A 20,616-nucleotide genomic window follows, 5' to 3' on the forward strand; every position below is an offset into this window, starting at 1 on the left:
GGATGGGGGAAATTAAAAACACTAAACCCTAAGGGATTCAGGAAAATTTGGAAAATTTTAATGTCTGCTTGAAGAAAAGGCTGATAATGAACTCTCTTAGCACTTAGTTGGTGGACCATTCATTTGGTATATTAGTATACAGAAGCCTAGAAATACTTGTATTGTTATATATATATATACTTACATGCACGAACTGCCTAGACAAAGAGATTATAAGGTCCTCAAAGATAGAGAATATATTTCATTGTTTAAATACCCATATTTGTCAACATAGCTCATATTTAGAAGATAAGTAAATATATGTTCTATATAAGTTAATATATATATTTATATATATATGCACACTATATATTTTATACATTATTTATAAGATACTTAGAAGATAAGATAGATAGATAGATAGATAGATAGATAGATAGATTACAGACAGACAGAGCTACTTTTAAAAGTATGCATCTTATAATTTATTTGTGAATGTGCTGAAATGGACATTCTGGAAAGTTCTCTAGTTCGAATATTGAAATATGCTGAAAGAGCTACCTCAAAGCAGTTGTAAGAAACTTCACAATGACCAGAAAAGAAGAGGAAGATGAAATCAGTACAGGAGTGAGATCTGAGGCAGGAAGGGCACTGGGGGTGGAGTGGGGATTCTGTGCATTGAAGTCAAAACTTTATACAATGTCAGCATTTAAGGAGAGCATGTTTTGGAAAGTGGGAAATGAGACTTAGGCATGAAGCAAGAATCCATGAAGGATGTATACACTCAATAAAGATGGAAGAAGGAGGTAACAAATAAATTAATCTGTATCAAACTGGAGAAATCTTTCTCTCTCTCTCACTAAAACAAAACAAAACAAAACAAAAAACAAAATACCGGAGAAAATTAAATGAGTCTCTTATAAAACTTTGAATTTAAAAGTCTCTCTACTATAGATTTTGGACTCAAATCTATATTACCTATGCAGAGAGTTTTATCCAAGATAAACCCTTCAGTTATGTCCTGGGGAACTAACAAATTCTGCTTTTATTTTTGTAAATATATTAAGAAATATTTTAAGCTTAAAATCAAAATACCAAGACTTGGCATTCTCATTTTATTTTATACTTTTCAAAACAGCTAAACTTCAAATGTATAGGCAAGTCAAAAATAAAAATACAGAAGGAATGCCACAGGCATGTTAAACAACAACAACAAAAAATTAGTGTTGATATAGTGATAATAGATGAACAGACTTTTTGACAATAAAGATCTAATAAGGATAAAAATGATCAATACATAATGATAAAAAACCAAATCACTAAGAAAACACAAGCCTACTAAACTGTTACATATCAAATTATGTAACTTCAAAACCTATAAAGCAAAAATATATGTAATTGTAAGGAGAAATTTGAAGGAAAAAAATCATCACATCCACCATCACAACAGGAAAGAGTTTTCTCAAAAAGAAAATTAGAATGATTGAATAGACCGAAAGATATAAGGAAATAAGGATATAAGAAATAAGGATAAATAGAAGTTTTGAGGACCAGAATGACAAACTTCATATTTTAGTTATTCTAGAATACGATACTCCCAAATAGACTTATGGTTTTTCTTTTAACTTTTATCACAATATGTTTTTAAAAATAGGACATGCAGGGGCACCTGGGTAGTTCAGTCGGTTAAGCGTCTGACTTCGGCTCAGGTCATGATCTCACGGTTCATGAGTTCGAGCCCCACATCAGGCTCTGTGCTGACAGCTCGGAGCCTGGAGCCTGCTTCGGATTCTGAGTCTCCCTCTCTCTCTCTGCCCCTCCCCCACTCATGCTCTGTCTCCCTCTGTCTCAAAAATAAAATAAACATTAAAAAAAATTTAAAGAAAATTATACTATGTCTATTATACTAGACATTCCCTTAGTGAGCTAAGGCAAGAAAAATAAAATATATGAAGATTGGAAAGTTAGAGAGTCCAACATTATTATCTGTAGACACAATGATTATCTTCCCTAGAAATACACATTCATTAGATAATGTAGCAGTATTATGGAGGATATAACTAGAAAATAAAATTTGGGTGCCTGGATGGCTCATTCAATTGGGTGACCAACTCTTGATTTTGGCTTAGTTATTGATCTCACAGTTCATGCATTTGAGCCCCACATCAGGCTCTGCACTGACAGTGTGGAGCCTGCTTGGGATTCTATCTCTCCCTGTCTCCCTGTCCCTCCCTTCATGCTTGTCCTCTCTCTCTCTCTCTTTCTCTCTCTCTCTCCCTTTCTCAAAATAAATAAATAAACATAAAATAAATTTATATTTTTCAATAATTGAAAGTATGCTATTAAAACCAAAATTAAACTAATCACAAAATTATCTAACACAAATGTCAATACTCTTATGCAGAAAATAAACACTACGAAAGGGGATGGAGATAAAAGGACACATACACCACATACATGAACAGGATGCTTGTATTTTAGAAATGGCAATTCTTGGGGCACCTGAGTGGCTCAGTCAGTTAAGTGTCTGACTTCAGCTCAGGTCATGATCTCAAGGTTCGGGAGTTTGAGCCCTGCATCGGGCTCTGTGCTGACAGCTCAGAGCCTGGAGCCTGCTTTGGACTCTGTGTCTCCCTCTCTCTCTGCCCTTCCCCACTGCTCATGCTCTCTCTCTCTCTCGGCTCCTTCAAAAATAAATAAATGTTAAAAAAAAATTTTAGAAATGTCAATTCTTTCTAATTCTCTATAATTCATTGTTATTGCAACCAAAGGAAACTGAAAAACTAGTTCCAAATGACAAAGGTTAATAATGTGATTTTGAATAAAAAAGGAGCGTGTGTCCTATTTTACCAGACATCAAGATTTATTACTGAATGACAGAAATTAAAATAGTATGGTAGAGGGAAATGATAGATACAAATCAGTATTACAAAATCAAGTCCAGACATTATTTTGCACATCTGGAAACAATGCGTAAATCAGCTGACAATGTAGAGAATTAGAGAAAGACTGTTCAACTAGCAGTCCCAGCATAATTGGGGTCCATACAAAGAAATACTAAATTAAGACACACTCACCATGCAATAAAAGAAAATCCAAGAGAATTAAATCATAAATGTAAAAATGAAATTCATATCATAAAAGAATATCTTTATATATTTGAGGCAAGGAAAGCTTTCTCAAGAAAATAAAAAGAGCCAAGAACACTTGCAACTTTAATGTAAAAAAAACATTAATCAAAAGATAACAGAAGAAATGAAAAGATAACTCTTAATGGGGAGAAATTATTTATCACAGATATAAGAAAGATACCAATCCAGAATATATTGAGAGTCTAAAAATCAATAAGAATCACACACACACACACACACACACACACACACACACACACACACACAAACATACACATCAATAAAACACAAGCAATTCATAAAAGACATATGTGGCCAAAATTATTTGTCAAGATTTAGAACTTAAGTAGTAATTTTGGAAATGCAAAATAATCAAATTATTCATGAAAATAAAATGAGTGTTAATGGAATATAATTTCATTATAATTGGGTTCACAGGTTTAAAACATGTATCTATTCTAAATGTAAGGGAATACATAAAGCAACACGCCCTTTTATATACTGCTAAAGTGAAAGTTGATACATTTTTTTTCAGGAACAAATTGGCACTATCTAGTAACACTGAAGATATATGTATATACCCTATGACCACCAATTCTGTTCCAAGGTATAAAACCTAAAACCTTCATACACATGTTTAAAAATCAAACCAAACCAAAACAAAACAAAAAAACTAACCCTCCCCCACTCCAAACCTAAAATCTTTGCATGAGGAACATCAAAAAAAAAATGCCGTTTATTCTTGTAATGAAATGCTCTAACATGATTTTATTTTTGCAACATTTTATGTCTTAATCTGAATGATAATTTTAGGCAATAACTGTATTATTTTTATACCTTTTCATGTTTTAAATGCTGTATTATATTATCCTGGGAAAACAGGTAAAAACTAGCACCATTAATGGAAAACTAGGGCTTGTGATGTTACCTTTGAGATGGAATGTCCTTCAGCTTAAGGTCACTGCTGCTTTCAGAGTGGCTGTTCTAAACAACTCTATGTTCTCTGGATCCCACAATTTCAGGAAGTGTCCCACATTAGAGGTAAAATCCTCATTTGGTCATGTTTATTTTCCTTTGGAAATATTGCTGGAATCTATCCACCTCTCTATCTCTGTAAATCATTGCAGCCATCACATTTCACCTGACAACTGCAGAAGTTTCTTAAGTAGTTTCTATGCACCTATTTATGATCCCTTCAAATCTGTTCCTTACATTGTACTGTAGCCAAAGAAGTATTTTAGTTTAAGAGCCCATATTTTGACTCTTATAGAATGTTCTTTTGCTGTAAAGATAGGTTAAAATATGAAATTTGATCTCAAAATTTTGCGTGAACTTGTTTTTTTCTAACTCTATTGCTCATTGTACTCCTACTGCCACCAGTCTTTTAATTTTTAGGATCAGCCATATTCCCTCCTACATGAGAGTCTTTGCAAGTGCTCTTCCCTCTAAGAATACTTTCACCCTCTCTTGGTGTAGTAAACTTCTTTCTGAAGTTTGCTTTTTTGTTTGTTTGTTTGTTTGTTTATTTATTTATTTATTGAGAGAGGGAGAGAGAGAGCAGGGGAGGGGCAGAGGGGAAGACAGAGAATCAGTGCCAAGCAGGCTCTGGGCTGACAGCAAGACTCAAACTCACAAACCGTGAGATCATGACCTGAGCTGAAACTAAGAGTCAGACACTTAAACTACTGAGCCACCCAGGGGCCCCTTTCTTCATAAACTTCTATTACTTCTTTTCTGAGTTCAAATTCACTGCCTTGGGAAGCCTTTTTTAAATCTCCAGAGTATATCTGGTTCCCCTATAATATGTTTTCATGGTTCCTTATCACGTTTCTTCATAGCACTAATTTGAGATTGTAATAATGATTCAAATGAATAATCGATCACTTGATTAATATCTCTCCTCCCCACCATGTTGAGGTCCCACATGAATAACAAGTATGTCTGCCCTGCCCCTCTTGGTGCTCCCATTACCCAGTACAGTATTGACACAGAATGGGTGCACAATGCATATTTTCTGCATAAGGGATAAAACTGTATTCACAAGAATTCTATTGAGAGGAAGGCTAACTTTTTAAAGAAAAAAATATACGAATTTTGTTAAGTGTCTATTTGTGGAAGATAGAGGATATTTCTTTGGAGGAGGAAAAGATGGAGGACTATGAGAGGGAGAAGAAAGAGGTGAGGGGAGAGAGAGGAAGAGGGCAAAGATGAGATGCAGGAAGAGAAAGAATAATCTAAAGTGATAGGAAGTGATAGGAAGATTAGTGGGGAAAAGTAAAGAGGTGAAATGCATGTGCTGTCATTCAATTACTCATCTATCCACTTACTCAGCTGGCTACTCATGCAGCTACCATTTGTTGCACATTTACCATGTGCTAGGTACAGGACAATAGCAACAAACAAAACAGAACAAGAATGTCCTCATAGCTTATAACATAGTGATGTAAATATTACAAAATAATTGAGTGAACAATACCAATTTAGACAGTGCTGTGCACTATAGAATAAAACAGAATGTACTGTGATTAGGCTACATACATTGTGGGGGAGGGATATGTGATGCCCTCACCTCTCAATATTAAGTAAGAGTCTTCAAAAAATCAAAAGTAGGGGCACCTGGGTGGCTCAGTCAGTTGAGCTTCCAACTCTTGATTTTGGTTCAGGTCATGATCTCATGATCTGTGAGATGGAACCCCGCATGGTGCTCAGTGCCGACAGCACAGAGCCTGCTTTGAATTCTCTCTCTCCCCCACTCCCCCTCCCCCATGTGCTCTCTTTCTGTCTCAAAATAAAGCAATAAACATTAAAAACAATTTAAAAATAAAAATCAATAATAACAGCATGAAAACAGAATTCTGCACCTAAGGTTATTGTCGGTTGAACTGAGACAACACAGAAGAAAGATGGATAAGATAAAGAGAAGAAAGCCAATCTGGGGAATGGATAGAAACAATGGACAAACTTTTGGATTGTTATAGGGTTAGAAAATGGAATTTTAACCAAGTTCACTCTCATATTTAAGAGGGAGGAGGAAGCCATAGCTAATATTAAATCTACATTTGAATGAATAAATGTTATCTAAATTACCTAAAAGAACTTAACCAAATCAAAACATTGCAGCTCCTAACTCAAGTCCACGACAAGACGTGGGCATCTATAGTAAGGAGGTTACAATCTTATACCTTCTTTCATTAAACAATAAGAAAGGAATTTAACAGCTGGATTTTGAGGATATCAGAGTTAAAGCGGGACAAATTTAATGTAAAAGAAGTGCACTTGGGGGAACATTCTATTATTTAGCTCCTGTCTTGGCTTCTCAATTTCATTAGTGGAAGGACAAAAGAAATTCAGTAGAAACTATAGAAGTGTATAATTTGCTGGGGAAAAGGAGTGGCATCTATTGAGGGCTCACTGAAAGAATAAAGAAAGAAGTTAAGTAAAAAAATAAAATGACTATATCATCTCTTTAGTTTTCTCTGAAATCAATAAAGAAAACAAGCACCAAATGTGATAAATAGCTTCTACTTGCCATTCCAATTCCATTTTCTATCCTTTGCTACTTTGCTTTTTGTCCATTCTAGTTGACCTGCATGAATTATATCTACACAGTTCATTTGCCACTGGGACTTCAAAAGGGTTTGGGTACTGAAGATCCTGCCAAAACATGAGAGAGAGAGAGAATGCAGAAAGTTTAGATATTTTTCCCCTGGTTCTTGTTGCAACATAACTTAGGTTGGGAAGACCACATAATTTTTCTTCCAAATTGGGACATATTTGAGAGTGAAAGAGACACTACCAAAGATTATACTTGTACAAGAGTTTGTATAAGCCTCAGCTGGCCCTGGCAAACCTGTACTTCTGTTCAGCTTACTCTGAGTTAAATTTCTCAGTTAAAAGTCACTATGCCTCTCAAGGCATGTTTTTTGACATGATTCTCTCCATTTCTGAGCACCAGGTACCTCTGTTTACTCTAGTCCACTATTTTTCAAATATTGGCATGCATCAGAATCACCTGTTAAAACACAGGTTGCTGGACTCCAACCTCAGAGTTTCTGATTCAGGGGTGGAGCCTGAAATTTTGCATGTCTATGAAGTTCCCAGGTGATGCTAATTCTGCTGTTCCAAGGTTCATGCTTTGAGAACCACTGCCCTCAACCTTCTGGGCACAAGCTTGATAACAGCTTTGCTGCTGCTAACCATGAGTCTGCACTATCCCAACAGGTCCTCTTAAACTTGTCCACACCTTTGCACATACACTCTCTGCAATTCATTCTTGAATTGTTCAGAGTAGTATGCAAAGATAAAAATCAGAGATTATAAATTATAACCTCATTATAAATCCTTAAAGTTATCTTTAGATAAAATAGATACAAGGCTGACCCTTGCTTCATGGTGAGAAGAGTGATTGGTTTTGTAGGGCATTAGAAGATTCATATGCTTCCAATATGTCCTTACCACATTTATGCTTTGGAATAGACACTGCTGAAGAAGCCATGTCCTCTGGTCTTTCTGGAGTGTGTTTATCACTTCAAGGTTTATGACACCATGATGAGGATTGATGGAGAAAACAGAGCTGTGGAAATAGATCTATATTGAGAAAATGACCCACAGCCTTTGGATGTTTACTCAACAAAATGCATTCTCACAAAATGCTATAAATATAAGGGAGCATATGGTATTTTCAAAATGGATCTGGTGATTTCAGCCCTCTTACTGGTCACAAGAACACCTTAAGAAACATTTTATTGATGTCTACTCAATGAGTAATTAAAATTTGAAAATACCTGCCGTTGAACCAGCAGCTCTCTTATCCACTCAGAGAAGGGACTGCAAGTTTGTGCCCAAGTATAGTGAGAGTGAAAGGAATTTAAATTGAAAGGGAACACACTAATTTGTGCTTTCAAAGTGGCCCTGCTTGCCACTTCACAAATGTAATTTTCACATCAGTCATAGCCAGCAAGTCTAAAATGACTCTGAGGTTACAGGTTTGTTGGTGTGGTAGAGCAGATTTAAAGAAGAGTCTATTTATTCTCATACAGAAAAAAAAATCTCAAATTCAATACTCAAATCTAATAGATTCAAATGAACTAAAATAAATATCCGTATGTTGTATCTCAGAATTTTTTTTAACATTGTGTTTCCATCTCTGAATGATGGCAACAACTTCACCTGCCATATACTGACTAGATATTTTGCTAGCACCAACATTTTCTTGGTTTTCCAAAAACCACTGTGTAATTTGCTTGCATGTACATGGTCTTCTCAATTACCTTCTGCCTGCAATTATTTCTAATACTCTCATGCATCCTAAGTGTAGATAGCTGGGAGTAAAAGGCAGAGATAGGATTTAATTCTGGGCATGTGCTACTCTAAAGCCAGTGCTAACCTGGTTAACCATCAAACAGCTCCTTGTTTTTAGCCCCCATAAGTCCTTCCAGACTTTTCTTTCCTGTTTACACAGAATATCCATTCATTCATTCATTCACTTAGTGAAAGAACATTTGCTAAAATCATTCTCATGCCAGACAGCATGTTGTAGCCACAATATCCAGTACTGTGAGCAAACAGACAAGTACTAAGCAGCTTTGAGGCAGTAAGCTTCTTGAGAGCAGAGACTGTTTCCTTCATGTCAACATTCTTAGGGTGAGCAGGATACTTAGGAAATTGTGCTCTAATCTCCCTGAGAGCAGAAGCAGAAGAGTCATTGGTGGTGCTTTTTAATGGTCATGGGCCTGGGAGAAGCCCTCACAGAGAATGTGCCATTTAAGTTAGAAATGTGATTAAGGAAGGATAATGTAAGGCTAAAGGCAAAAAAGAACTGATCACCAACAGTGTATCCTCATTGGTACATTTGTTTCTCATAGGTGTATAGTTATGAATTCTGAAACTACTTTATATGCATTCTAAGGGTAGGTAGATAGATTAAAATTAAAATAAAATAAAATAAAATAAAATAAATTTATAAAGAATGAGATATGGTTTTTTAATGCTGGAGAAACAAGTTATAATTAAGGAAAGGCTGGAAGCCAGAATAATGCCTGTGATGTTAGACAACAGTCAAAAGTTATCAACAGGCTCATTAAAATCACTCATACACACTCAGATATAGAACCAAATGCAGATTTGTATAGGCATTATTTGTGTGTGTATGTGTGATTGTGTGTGTGTGTGTGTGTGTCTCCTAATACAGAAGCATTAATACAGCAATGAGCACACCTGCACATCTTTTTTCTAATACCATTCTTTAGTACAAGTGGCAAATACACTCCTTACACAACATAGCTCCATAGTGAACAGGCTGATTGCAGGGCTCTGCAAGGAAAATAAAGCGAAGTCTGGGGCATCTTACAATGCCAGCATGTAAGGAAATACTAAAATAATAATAATAATAATAACAAATATCCATGAGTTTGTACTTATACAAAGAAAATATTAAGCAAATGAGGGGATGCCAAGTTGTGACAAGTCTCCCTTGCAAAATAATCCAAATTAATAAGTATATAAATAATAAGCAAAACAATAAGTCATCATTTACTGATTTCCTGGGCAAGATTCCTTGGTGAATGCTGAAATGAGTAAGTGAAAATTTAAGCAGAAACATAAGATTTGCAAAATCTCAAAGCATGTTTCCTCCAATATTTAGTGATTGCAAAGGTATAAACTGGGCTAAATGGGTAAGGGGAACTAAGGAATCTACTGAAATCATTGTTGCACTATATGCTAACTAATTTGGATGTAAATCTAAAAAAAAAAAAAGGAAATTTACAATGCAGACACCTGTCAGACATTAGCTCAGTCAAGTGCCTGAGGATAACATCACCAGTAAAACATATCAACATCATGTACCCTGTGCAATGATGCACTGAGGACACACTGACTGTTGTATTCTTCCCATGAATATGCAGTCTCATTCTAATGAGACACAATAGACAACCTCAAGCTGAAAAGCATTCTACATACTAACTGACCCTTCAAAAGTGACATGGAAAATTTAAAGTGAAAGCTTGAAAAAATGTCATGAAAGACAAGGCTGAAGAACTCTGACAGATCAGGGGAAATGACAGTACATGACAATTAAATCCACATGAGAACATGAGACCCTGAGTCAGACTGAAACAGCAAAAAAAAAAAAAAAAAAAGCATTACTGGGAAAAAATGATTGTATTAGTTAATATATTTTGCCGAGGTTAATAAGGTAAATACATATTCTCTGGTAATGGAAGTTACTAAATATAGCAAATTGGAAGATGGTGTATGGAAATTCTTTGAACTATATTTATAATTTATTTGTAAGTTTCAAATTAACCTAGAAAAAATCAAAAGCTTAAGAAAATCCATATTTTCTTTCCCAAGTTTGGAGGAAGGCTCCTTCCAGAGTCTTATTGCCCTGCCTCATAGTAAGGGATAGAGGCAAGAAATGTAGGGCACAGAGAATCTAGCATCATTACCCCCTCTTTAAAGGATGTGAAGGGGGCATGAGTAAGCCTCCTCATGGAAAGATGATAATTTATAGGGAGTATACTGAGTGCTTGAAGATGGCTGAAACCTGGCTTAGCCACTCCATGAAGGAAATGAAATCATAAAACGATGTTTATGAAGTCCTCGTGATAACACAGAAAAACACCCAGTCTAATGTTACAAGAAAACAAAAATAAAATATACATTATACCATAATAACTGTGTAAAAAAACAAATCTCAGAAGGGAGAAAAAGGATGAAATCAACAGCCATTGTTAGCATTTCAGTATATGTCTAAGTAGTGAAAATGGAAGATTTATTTATTTTTTTTCTTCAACTATTTTGCATTTTATTTATTTATGCCTTTACCTTGTTCCAGGAAATGATTTAAGGTAGCTTGGTCTGAATTTTACCTTAATAAACATTGTTTTTAAAACTGCAAAGAAAAGATTAAGGGTTTTTTTGTTTTGTTTTGTTTTGCTTTGCTTTGTTTTGTTTTGTTTTTGAGGCATAGGAAGAAGGCATTTCAGGCAAACGGAAATGTATCAAGAAGAACCTAGAAACACAAACTGCATATTTCAAAAATAGTGAACAGGTCCAGTATGATTAGAGCATAGAGTGAATGAGATTAGAAACTGCAGCAAAACTTTCATGGACATGTTGAGGAGTTTCTGAACAGGTATTGGCATAGATTTCACAATGGAGAAGTGGTCGAGTTTATATATTAGGAAATATAGCTGAGGAGGGAGATGGATGGAGTAGGAGATATGGCCCATAGGCTGAGATTAATCAGAAGCCTGGTAGCCTTAGACTGTCTTCTGGGACCCAGGATTCCTACATGGGTTTGCCTCTGAACCGTAACTCATAAGTCTGAAGTAAATTTCCTTCTAGTCAAACCTACTCAGATGTCATGCTGGGAAATATGTGATGAACAAATTCACATAACAGTGTTAGTGAATTCATTATGGTGAAATTGCAGTTTTCACTTCCGAGGAGGGTCTTTTAGTCCAACTTGAGCACCAGAATAGCTTTACAAAATCTATTTATAAAAATATGTGTATATAAGTTGTTACTTGACATCAAGACACTGGAAAATATTACCACTATTCTTAGTGGGATGATGCAATATAATAATTATTTTTTTTAATTGGAATAGATGTAGACTAAAGGTTATATATTGTGTATTAGCCACCATATTTCCTATTACCTCTAGCACATTAATAGCTTCTATTCCCCCCCAAAAAATACTAGTAAGTGCTTTTGAAAATAGGTTCTTATTTAAAGTATTGTAGGCTGCTTTAATTAAACCAAAGTGTTATTAATGTGAATAAATATGACGGATGACAGGAAGAAACTATGAATGGTAAAAGGAATTAAGAAGTAAAATGATCATAGCTCTATATTTTTAACATTAAAAATACATTGATAAATGGAGGTCAATATCTTGTGTTTAATGTATATGATATAGCTTATTTGTATAAATAGGAAGTCATCAGTCTCTATAGCTGCTGGTAGTAAAATACAGTTCACTTCTCTGAAGGACAAGTCAACATGCTGCTTATATACACAAGGAAGGATGATTTTCTTCTCTCGTGCTAAAACATGCTGTTACTATAAAGACAGTCATGGGCACCTGTGTGGCTCAGTTGGATGAGCAGCGGACTTCTGCTCAGGTCATGATCTTAGGGTTCTTGAGTTCAAGCCCCACGTCGTCGGGCTCTGCGCTAACAGTTCAGACCCTGGAGCCTGCTTTGGATTCTGTGTCTCCTTCTCTCTCTGTCCCTTCCCCACTTGCACTCTCTCTCTCTCTCTCCCTCTCAAAAATAAAATAAACATTAAAAAATTATAGGAAAAAAAAGACAGTCAAAATCCTAGAGTAAGAGATAAAGTTCAAATTGACTGTTAGTCCTAAGAAAGGAGTAAGGTTTGTTGAAAGGAAGAACCATGATCTAACTTTGCTTTTCACTAGGCTTATTCTGGCTTTGGTTCCAAGAATGATCAGCATTGGTCTGGGAGTCAGAGAGAGTCAAGGGGAAAAGTTAAGAACTTTGTTAAGTAAACAAATTAGTGGCATTTAACATTCAAGGTTTGTGAAATATAAAAGAAAATAAATAGTAAATTGTTACTGAATGTATCTGTTTAAATTAAGAGAATGTTCTTTCTTGGAAGAATATTCTACAGTAGAGGAGGCACTGCATACAGGCTATTTTCCTAGGGGTCAAATTTAATAAAATTTTATTCTAAAAGAGTGGATAAGATTAAAAAAAAAAGAGCAAGCTCACTACTAACAGGAAATGGTGGACACTAAAACTTGACTCTCTCTGCTTCAAGATTCTACCTGGTTTGGTCTAAGATGATGTGTCATTTGGACAATGAATGAAGATAGACAAGTTTCATGTATGCAATGATCAAACTATCAAGAATGTTAAAAGAGAATGTTAAAAACAGTTGTCTTTTATGATCTCCATTATATGCATTTAAGATATTTTTCATTTTGATTAGTTCCTTGTTTTTTGTTAATTCTTTGTTATTCCTTCCTTGTCTCTTACTTATTTGTTATTTGTTAAGTTTTACCCTAAATTTCATTACCATTTTTTTCTTCATAAAATTCTCTACTTATTTGACTTATGGAATCTACTTGTCTTCTTGTTTTCATAAACTTTTCAGTCTCTTTCAGGAGCTGCTCTGTCTCTACTTGAACCCAAATGCTCTTCAATTGAGAGACATTATTTATGATCTTCTCTTCCTTAATGACAAATTTCAAGTCTCTATTATACACCAACTTTTTTGCCAATATGTAATATATGTATTAGGTTCTCCATAAATATTTGTTAAGTAGACAAATAAGTGAGTATAACAGATTCCCAAAGGTGATAGCTTATGTAGGTGGGATAAGGTCAGACAGAATTTCTGGAAATGCCTTTTTAAAACTATAATAAAGATTTGAAGAAATTGCACTCTGCCATCGCCCCCACTCTTCTGGCCACTTGGAATGGACAGTGGGGCTTGTATACACTCTTGTGAGAGTGACTGGTCTACTATCTTTGACTTGGCCATCTCATTTAAACTCAGGGCTTTAATTGCCACCCATATGCCAAAAATATTCAAATCTCCATCTCTAACCCTGATCTTCCCTGCCCTTCACAGTATCTCATCTGTTAATTTATCAGTCTTCTGAACATCCCTAACTGAATTACAGTAGGCAGCGTCTAAAATGATGCTTATTTCCTGATCTATTCATTCTTGTGTGGTTCCCTTCAACACTATATTCAGGATTGGTCTCTGTGATCAATAGCTTATAGCAGAAGTGATGGCATGTCATTTCTGAGAGTAAGATTATAAAAACTCTTGTGGGTTCTGGGACACCTGGGTGGCTCCATCTGTTGGGCATCCAACTTCAGCTCAGGTCATGATCTCACAGTTCGTAGGTTCAAGGCCCACGTCAGGCTCTGTGCTCACAGCTTAGAGCCTTCAGCCTGCTGCTAATTATGTGTCTCCCTCTCTCTGGACCTCCCCTGCTCACGCTTTGTCTCACTCTCTCTCTCAAAAATAAACAAACATTTAAAAAATTTTTAAAAATCTTGTAGTTTCTCTCTTGAGTTATCTCTCCTCTTCCTCTTCCTCTGATCATTTTCCCTGAAGAAAAGCATGTTAGGAGCAGTCTTATAGAGAGGTCTTCATGATGAGAACTGAAGCTATCTGTTAATAGCCTCATGAAGGAGCTTGGAACTCGAGCACAGACCTGCCCCACAGCTTTACTGCAAACTCCTGACAGACTGAGCCAGAATCACTCTCCTAAGCCATTTCCAGATTCCTGAACCTCACAAAATGTGTGAATTAACAAATATTTGTTGTTTGTTGTTGCTAAAATTTTGGATCATGTTATGTAACAATAGATATTAATATGGCATTTAACACTCAAAGTGGCTTGAGCTGAAATTATATTGTTGAACCCTAAGTTTGCTTTTCTTCCTGTATTCTCTACACTGATCAATGATGCTACCATTAGCATAGTGGCTCATAACCACCCTAAGTTTTTTTCTCCCTCAAGTCATCATACTTAATTAGGCTCCAAGTATACTAAATTTATCCTTCTTATTTTTTCTTAAATCTCTTTCAAGTATACTAAATTTATCCTCCTTATTTTTTCTCAATCTCTTATCCTTTCTGCTATTGCCTTAAAGCGCAGACTGAACCATGTGAGATAACAGTTGGATTCTCATCACATTAATAATTCAGAACCCACTATGCTATGTTAGACACCTGCATGAGATTCTACCTCACAGTTCTTCATTTTTCCCTTTATTAAAAATAATTACCTTTCTGAATTTAATATATACTTTGCATCGTATTTCCATAGTGTGCCAGGGTAAGAAGTCCTGAAAAACAGAAAAATTAGAGTAACCTTGTTATTAATTATAACTTAGTCTTGTAAAACACTCCATAGCATGCAAAATATTTTGCATCTATGGTGAATATAAAACTCAGTAAAACCTCATGTTTTAATCAGGTTTTATTAAACACATTTTATAATTCAAGATACTAAACTTATGAGAATTTATAGACAAGGTTACATAAAAATAACATTTTAGTGAAATTATGCTGCAATCCCAATAATCATTCTATTTTTTTCTTCAAATGCATGCAATACAAGTCCTCAGAGGGCAGGAGATTTGTCTCTCTGATTCTACTACTGTTGCCTAGAACACATCCTGGTATGTAGAAGCAGTTAAATATGTATTGGATAAGTGACTGCTCAAAATAATTGTTCACACATAAATGAAAACTTAAGCTCAGACTATAGATCTACCTTAAGACTTCTTTCTCAGTCAACAACTCTGAACAAAAAGATCATCAAGAAAAGTATTGATCCCAAAGAAAACAACTTGTAGTGTTCTCCATCCACCATGACACTTGCATAATCCAATAAGCCTTAGGTGAGAAAAGACTCCAGGAATCACTTAGCCAGGGCCACTTCATTAGACAGGTGCACAACTCACAGAAGCTAGACTAAAACACAAACTGGACCAGTTGAGAAACTTAATTCCAAACCGGGGTGCTCAAGGCCATAGGACAAGGGTAAACGCATCAGGTGGCCCCCAGTCATTTCTCTGTATTTTCCTTCATAAGTCAATCACTTGGACCATTTTCTGTTTCTCAAACACACATGAACAAACTTCAGTATTTGTATTTATAATTTCCACTCTTTTTGGAATGTTCTTTACCTCCCATTCTTTCTCTGCTTACCCTACCCAATCTTCCCTTTCTTCTATCTTTGTTAAAATCTTTGCCAGATTTTCTCAGTATAAAGAAGCCTGTTTCCCTCAGTGCCTCCACATCTCTCCTATATTACAGAACTTATTGGATTATGCCTTATCTTATAATTATTTGCATCACTCATTCCCCTACTAGAAGATCATAACTTGAAGAGTCAGTATGCTATTTTTATGTTTTTAGTCTTTAAGTGGCTATCATGGTATTTGACATATGATATAAGTTTACTAATCTCAATAATTGCTGGACTGAATGGAGCTGAATGCTGAGAAACTTCCCAGTTCAGGGAAGTCCTTGTTAAAAAAAAAAAAAAAAAAAAAAAGCACATTCCCCGCCCCCCCCCCCCCCCCCCCGCAACTGAATCAGCCTCCTTCTGAGAAAACCTTACTAAAGCAACTTGGTTGGGCAAGAATTCTGACCTTTGCCTTTAACCTCCATCACATCCATCCAATCATGGGCGGACTGCAATGATAGTGAACAAAAAGAGGAATCAGTGGCCACAATTTACAAACTATATTCCCTTTCTTTGTTGAGTGCTAAAAGTGACTCAGATTGGGCAGTTTAGAAAACATCTGACCAGAAACTAAGGGGTGGGATGATCGAAGGGAAAGGGAGAGTCATATTTAGTGGGGATGGAGTTTAGCACAAATACCTGGTGAGAGCTCCAGGAACGCCTGAAGCACTGAAGTGAGGAAACCTCTGGACTTGCTTTGATTTCTTAGAGAAAAAGAACTAACAACAAACAGGTAAGTTATGCCTGCAGCAGAGGTTGTGAGTTGTATGTTAACTTCAGATTAATAGCAGGGAAATGGTCTGGATCACAGAAAAACTGTGAATCAAACACACAGGCTCTTGTGCCCACACATTTGGCTATCAGGCATCTCAACCTGAGGCTACAACTCCATTTTTCTTCAACAATTATTACTTTAAGTCAAGGGTGGATGTGGGACACTTTCCTCTTTGACAAAATCTACATTTAGTTACAATATCTTGTATTTTCATTTTCTGAGATTGTTTACAGAGGTTTTCCTGCTTCCTTTGACTCATGACTTAAAGGTTAGGACTGTCTTAAACAATCCATGAACCTGGCACACAGTCCCTAGGCAGATGGCCAGGAAAAAATTGATTGACACAGGCTTGGACAAGCTCTGCTTCAAAATGGCTATTTTCATACCTACAGATTCAGCAGCAAATTTCCTTTAGAATGCTTTCTCCTGCATCCCATTGCCTCAAGTGTTTATGTAAAACCTCCAAATCCCTCTTCCTCTATCTTCTTAGACCCTTTGTGCCCTCCTATGGAGTCAGGAGGGATTTGGTATTTTAGATGATTTCCTGTTTATAAAGACTGCTTCACTGTGGAACTGGATATTGGTTTGCCATGCGCTCCAAATTACCTTCTGTTTTCATACCTAATCCATGTTTCATTCTGAGAACACCATCCCTAATGTCAGTATCTTATCCTAATTCCCTAATTTATATAAAAGAGAGGATGGTAAGCATTGCAGCTTGTTACATTCAACCTTGTGTTTCCTTGATGCTTCTGGAATAAGTTTAAGTGCATGGACTCTTTAGAAGGCTTAATTCCTTCCTTATTATTCTTTCCCTGAGAATTTAATATACGGCTGATTTTCTTCAACAAGTGATGTCCAAACTCAGAGGCCAAGTGTCTCCCCTGTTGTAGTAGCTACTTAATTCCTTCTCCTGGATTGCAGTAGAGAAGCTCCCATAGACCCCTGCCACGAATAAATGCTGTGATGTTCAAATATGCCCAAGTGGTTAACAGATAGCTTAAGAAGTCATCTCTCTGAGGCTGTGCTTTAATGTACATATATAAGAAGCTTTTACATGTGCCTGCTTTCTCCATACGCAGAAGGCTGCATATGTTAATATGTGTAATACATGTATAATAACATGGGCCTTGGAATCGGATTCCCTGGTCCATTGCCCAGCACTGTCACTGTCCAGCCTTGTGACCTTAGGGGAAGAAGTTAACTTCTCTGTGTCATTCCTATGTCTTCTAATGTGTGGTGGGGAGGTGCAAAAATTCACACATCAATCTGGGTCCTTCTAGGTGAGTGAAAAGATAATGAGATGAACTATAAGGCAGAGAATCTCAGGCACAAGTATGGAAGAAAAGCTCTAGTCAGGGGCTCACCTTTTCACTATCAGGAAATAGCAAATTATAAGGAGGTAAGTAGGTTGTAATCTACCTGAACCTTCTGAAAATCTGAAGGCTTTCTTGACATGGACTTGTGTGCTTGGAAGGGAGGGAGTAGAAAGGCCATCCTGAGCAGCTGACATCACCTCCTCATCTTAGTAAGGCTTTGAGAGACTCTAATTCCACCCCAATCCAAAGGACTGCCCTGGCTAATGATTTCTGTGTGAAAGAACAGCCTGTACTGACTCTTCCACAGCAACTCCAGGAGGTGGTAAGAGCTGAACTTAAAAACTCTCCTCCCAAAAGGATGGAGAGTTTCTACTGTTTCCCCTAGATCTCAGCTGCAGACATCCTTCCCTATTTCACTTCAAGAACACATACTAAGTCAAGATACCCATCTGCCTTTTTTTCTGTATAGTTTCTAAAGTTCATGCTTCTCTTTTTCCTCTCTAGTTTCAGTGAAGTTGATTGCAGGAGGACTCAGCAATCTGTATTATTTATTCATCCTGACAAGAAATTACAACTTGTTCTAATTCCTGCATATGTTACCCTATCTTATCTCTTTCTTTCCTTTTGTTTGACAAATTGCTGCTCATCTACAAATGATATCTCAGGTCATTTGTGACCTACTCTTTGAGAGCTTTCTACTCTACAGTTAGACTGTATCTGTACTTTTCTTATGCTACTGTGGTCCTTAGAACAAGACTCCATCATTGTTCTTTTGCATTCTGTTTCCATCCTGTCTTTACATGTGTGTCCGTAGGTCAGGGAACAGTCATTTATATTTATATCCCGAACTTTAAGTACAGAGCCTAGCTCGTTATATGTATTCAGTAAGTGTTGTTGGAGTGAACTTGAAAGAAATACACCAAAGTGATCTGTGTTGGTAAAACCTGGGATAGAACCCAGGTCTCCTGATCTGCTGTCCATCACCCTCCTCAGAATAATTTATAAAGTCTCTAAGATGTAATCTTGAAACAATATCAGTTCTCTAACAGAGGATAAAGTGGCAAGTGCCATAAGAGCACTTGAGTCTGAATGGGCAACCTGTGCCACACAGCATAATTAGATCTTTAATATAAACAAGTGCCCTGAAGAACTTTAACAACTCATGTAATGAAATTAGAAGTGTAAATAAATTGCAACAGAAGTGATGAAGAAATTAAAGAATAGTAACCAGGATGATGAGGGCAGAGGTAAATGGCTTGAGATTACAAATTCAAAAACAGTGGAGAGTTAGATGGGATACAGGGTTTTAGAAACACCATTACTAGTACAGTGGCTTTAGGAAAAAAATGCAGCCACACTAAGTGTGAAGAAAATGTGTGAGCAGATGGAGAAGAGGTGAGTGCAAAGAAAAGAGACAGGTTGAAAAATATTCTTCAATGTGAGCTAAATCTGGTTTTAATACCTTCTATGTTAAGGTCAAGTTCAATATTAAGTATTTGGACACCAGATTAAGCAGGAAAAATCCTGCAAGTACTTTTTTCAACTTTCTCAGACTCTGCTACAATGTAGACAGAGGTCTGTAAACTTGAGAAAAGAGGAAATAGATAATACTTCTCTCGGAATTTTATTTAGAACATTAAATGGCCTGCCCCCACTAGGCCTGTATTTTTCCCAGTTCACTGTTAATCATTCAGTACTTGAACTTTATTCAGACTCAGTTTTATTAGTTCCTTGTAAGTCCACCTATCAACTTGGTCAGAAAAGGATTAAAGATCAATCCTTACTTTGCAAATGAAAATGGTGAGCTGTGGAGAGTACAGGGTTTTGCATAATCTGGGACTGAGAAATAATTTCTATGTGACTTTGTCAACATTCTTTATTGTATTCATCCATATAACACAACTATCTCTTGCCATATTTTGACATTGGTAAAATGGAAGTTCAGTGGCCAAAAATTATAATCATTGAAAAGAATTAAGGTCTAGAAGTCATCTTAAGGAATGACTACACTACACTAAAGTCCTTAATTAAAAATGAGGAAACTGAGGCCACCAAAAGTTAAATGACTTATCCCCTGTATCCCCTGTTACTTCATGGTATAGTCAGGCCTAGAATCAAGTCTGCTGATTTCCAGTACTGTTTTGTATCTTAGAAACAATATTACCTGTTATGTCCTGATTAAAGACAGTATAATTCACGTTCCAGTGAAACCTCATTACCCTCTATCACAAATGAGACAAATGACAAAGCTGATATTAATCTAGGCAGATTTGTGTGATATGCAAGGTGCCAAAGGATCTTTCCGCCACTGAAAGGAAACATAATAAACTATAAATTAAAATAAATAAGTAAATAACATAACATAAAAAATCACTTGATATACCCTTTGTATGGATTTTGGCTAAAGATTTTAAAGATCTTTAAAAATAACTACTTCGCATGAAAATAATTATTTTGTTTTGTTTTGTTTTGTTTTTAAGGAAAGGAACCCATTAATAACTTAGAACAAATTAATTTATTGTATCTCAGTCACTGAACCCAAAGAAGGTTAGAGAAATGATATTTAGCATTTGAAGGAAGAATGAAATCAGGAAATATGAGGCATTATTGAGGAATATGTATTTCACTGGTAGCAAAAGACTGTGATTGTTCCACTAGCTGTGGTAA

At 36.1% G+C, this 20,616-nt stretch overlaps 1 long non-coding RNA gene across 1 annotated transcript; it reads right to left on the bottom strand.

Moving 5' to 3' along the window:
• Positions 1-6,333: 6,333 nt before the first annotated feature.
• Positions 6,334-15,019, bottom strand: LOC123384220. Its single transcript, XR_006594950.1, has 3 exons — positions 14,888-15,019; positions 7,566-7,683; positions 6,334-6,764 (listed from the first exon to the last, which is right to left on the bottom strand). It is a non-coding gene; the product is annotated as an uncharacterized LOC123384220 (long non-coding RNA).
• Between the last annotated feature and the right edge of the window lie 5,597 nt (positions 15,020-20,616).

This window comes from Felis catus, chromosome A3 (genome assembly GCF_018350175.1).
Source record: "Felis catus isolate Fca126 chromosome A3, F.catus_Fca126_mat1.0, whole genome shotgun sequence".
Classification (NCBI taxonomy): Eukaryota; Metazoa; Chordata; class Mammalia; order Carnivora; family Felidae; genus Felis; species Felis catus.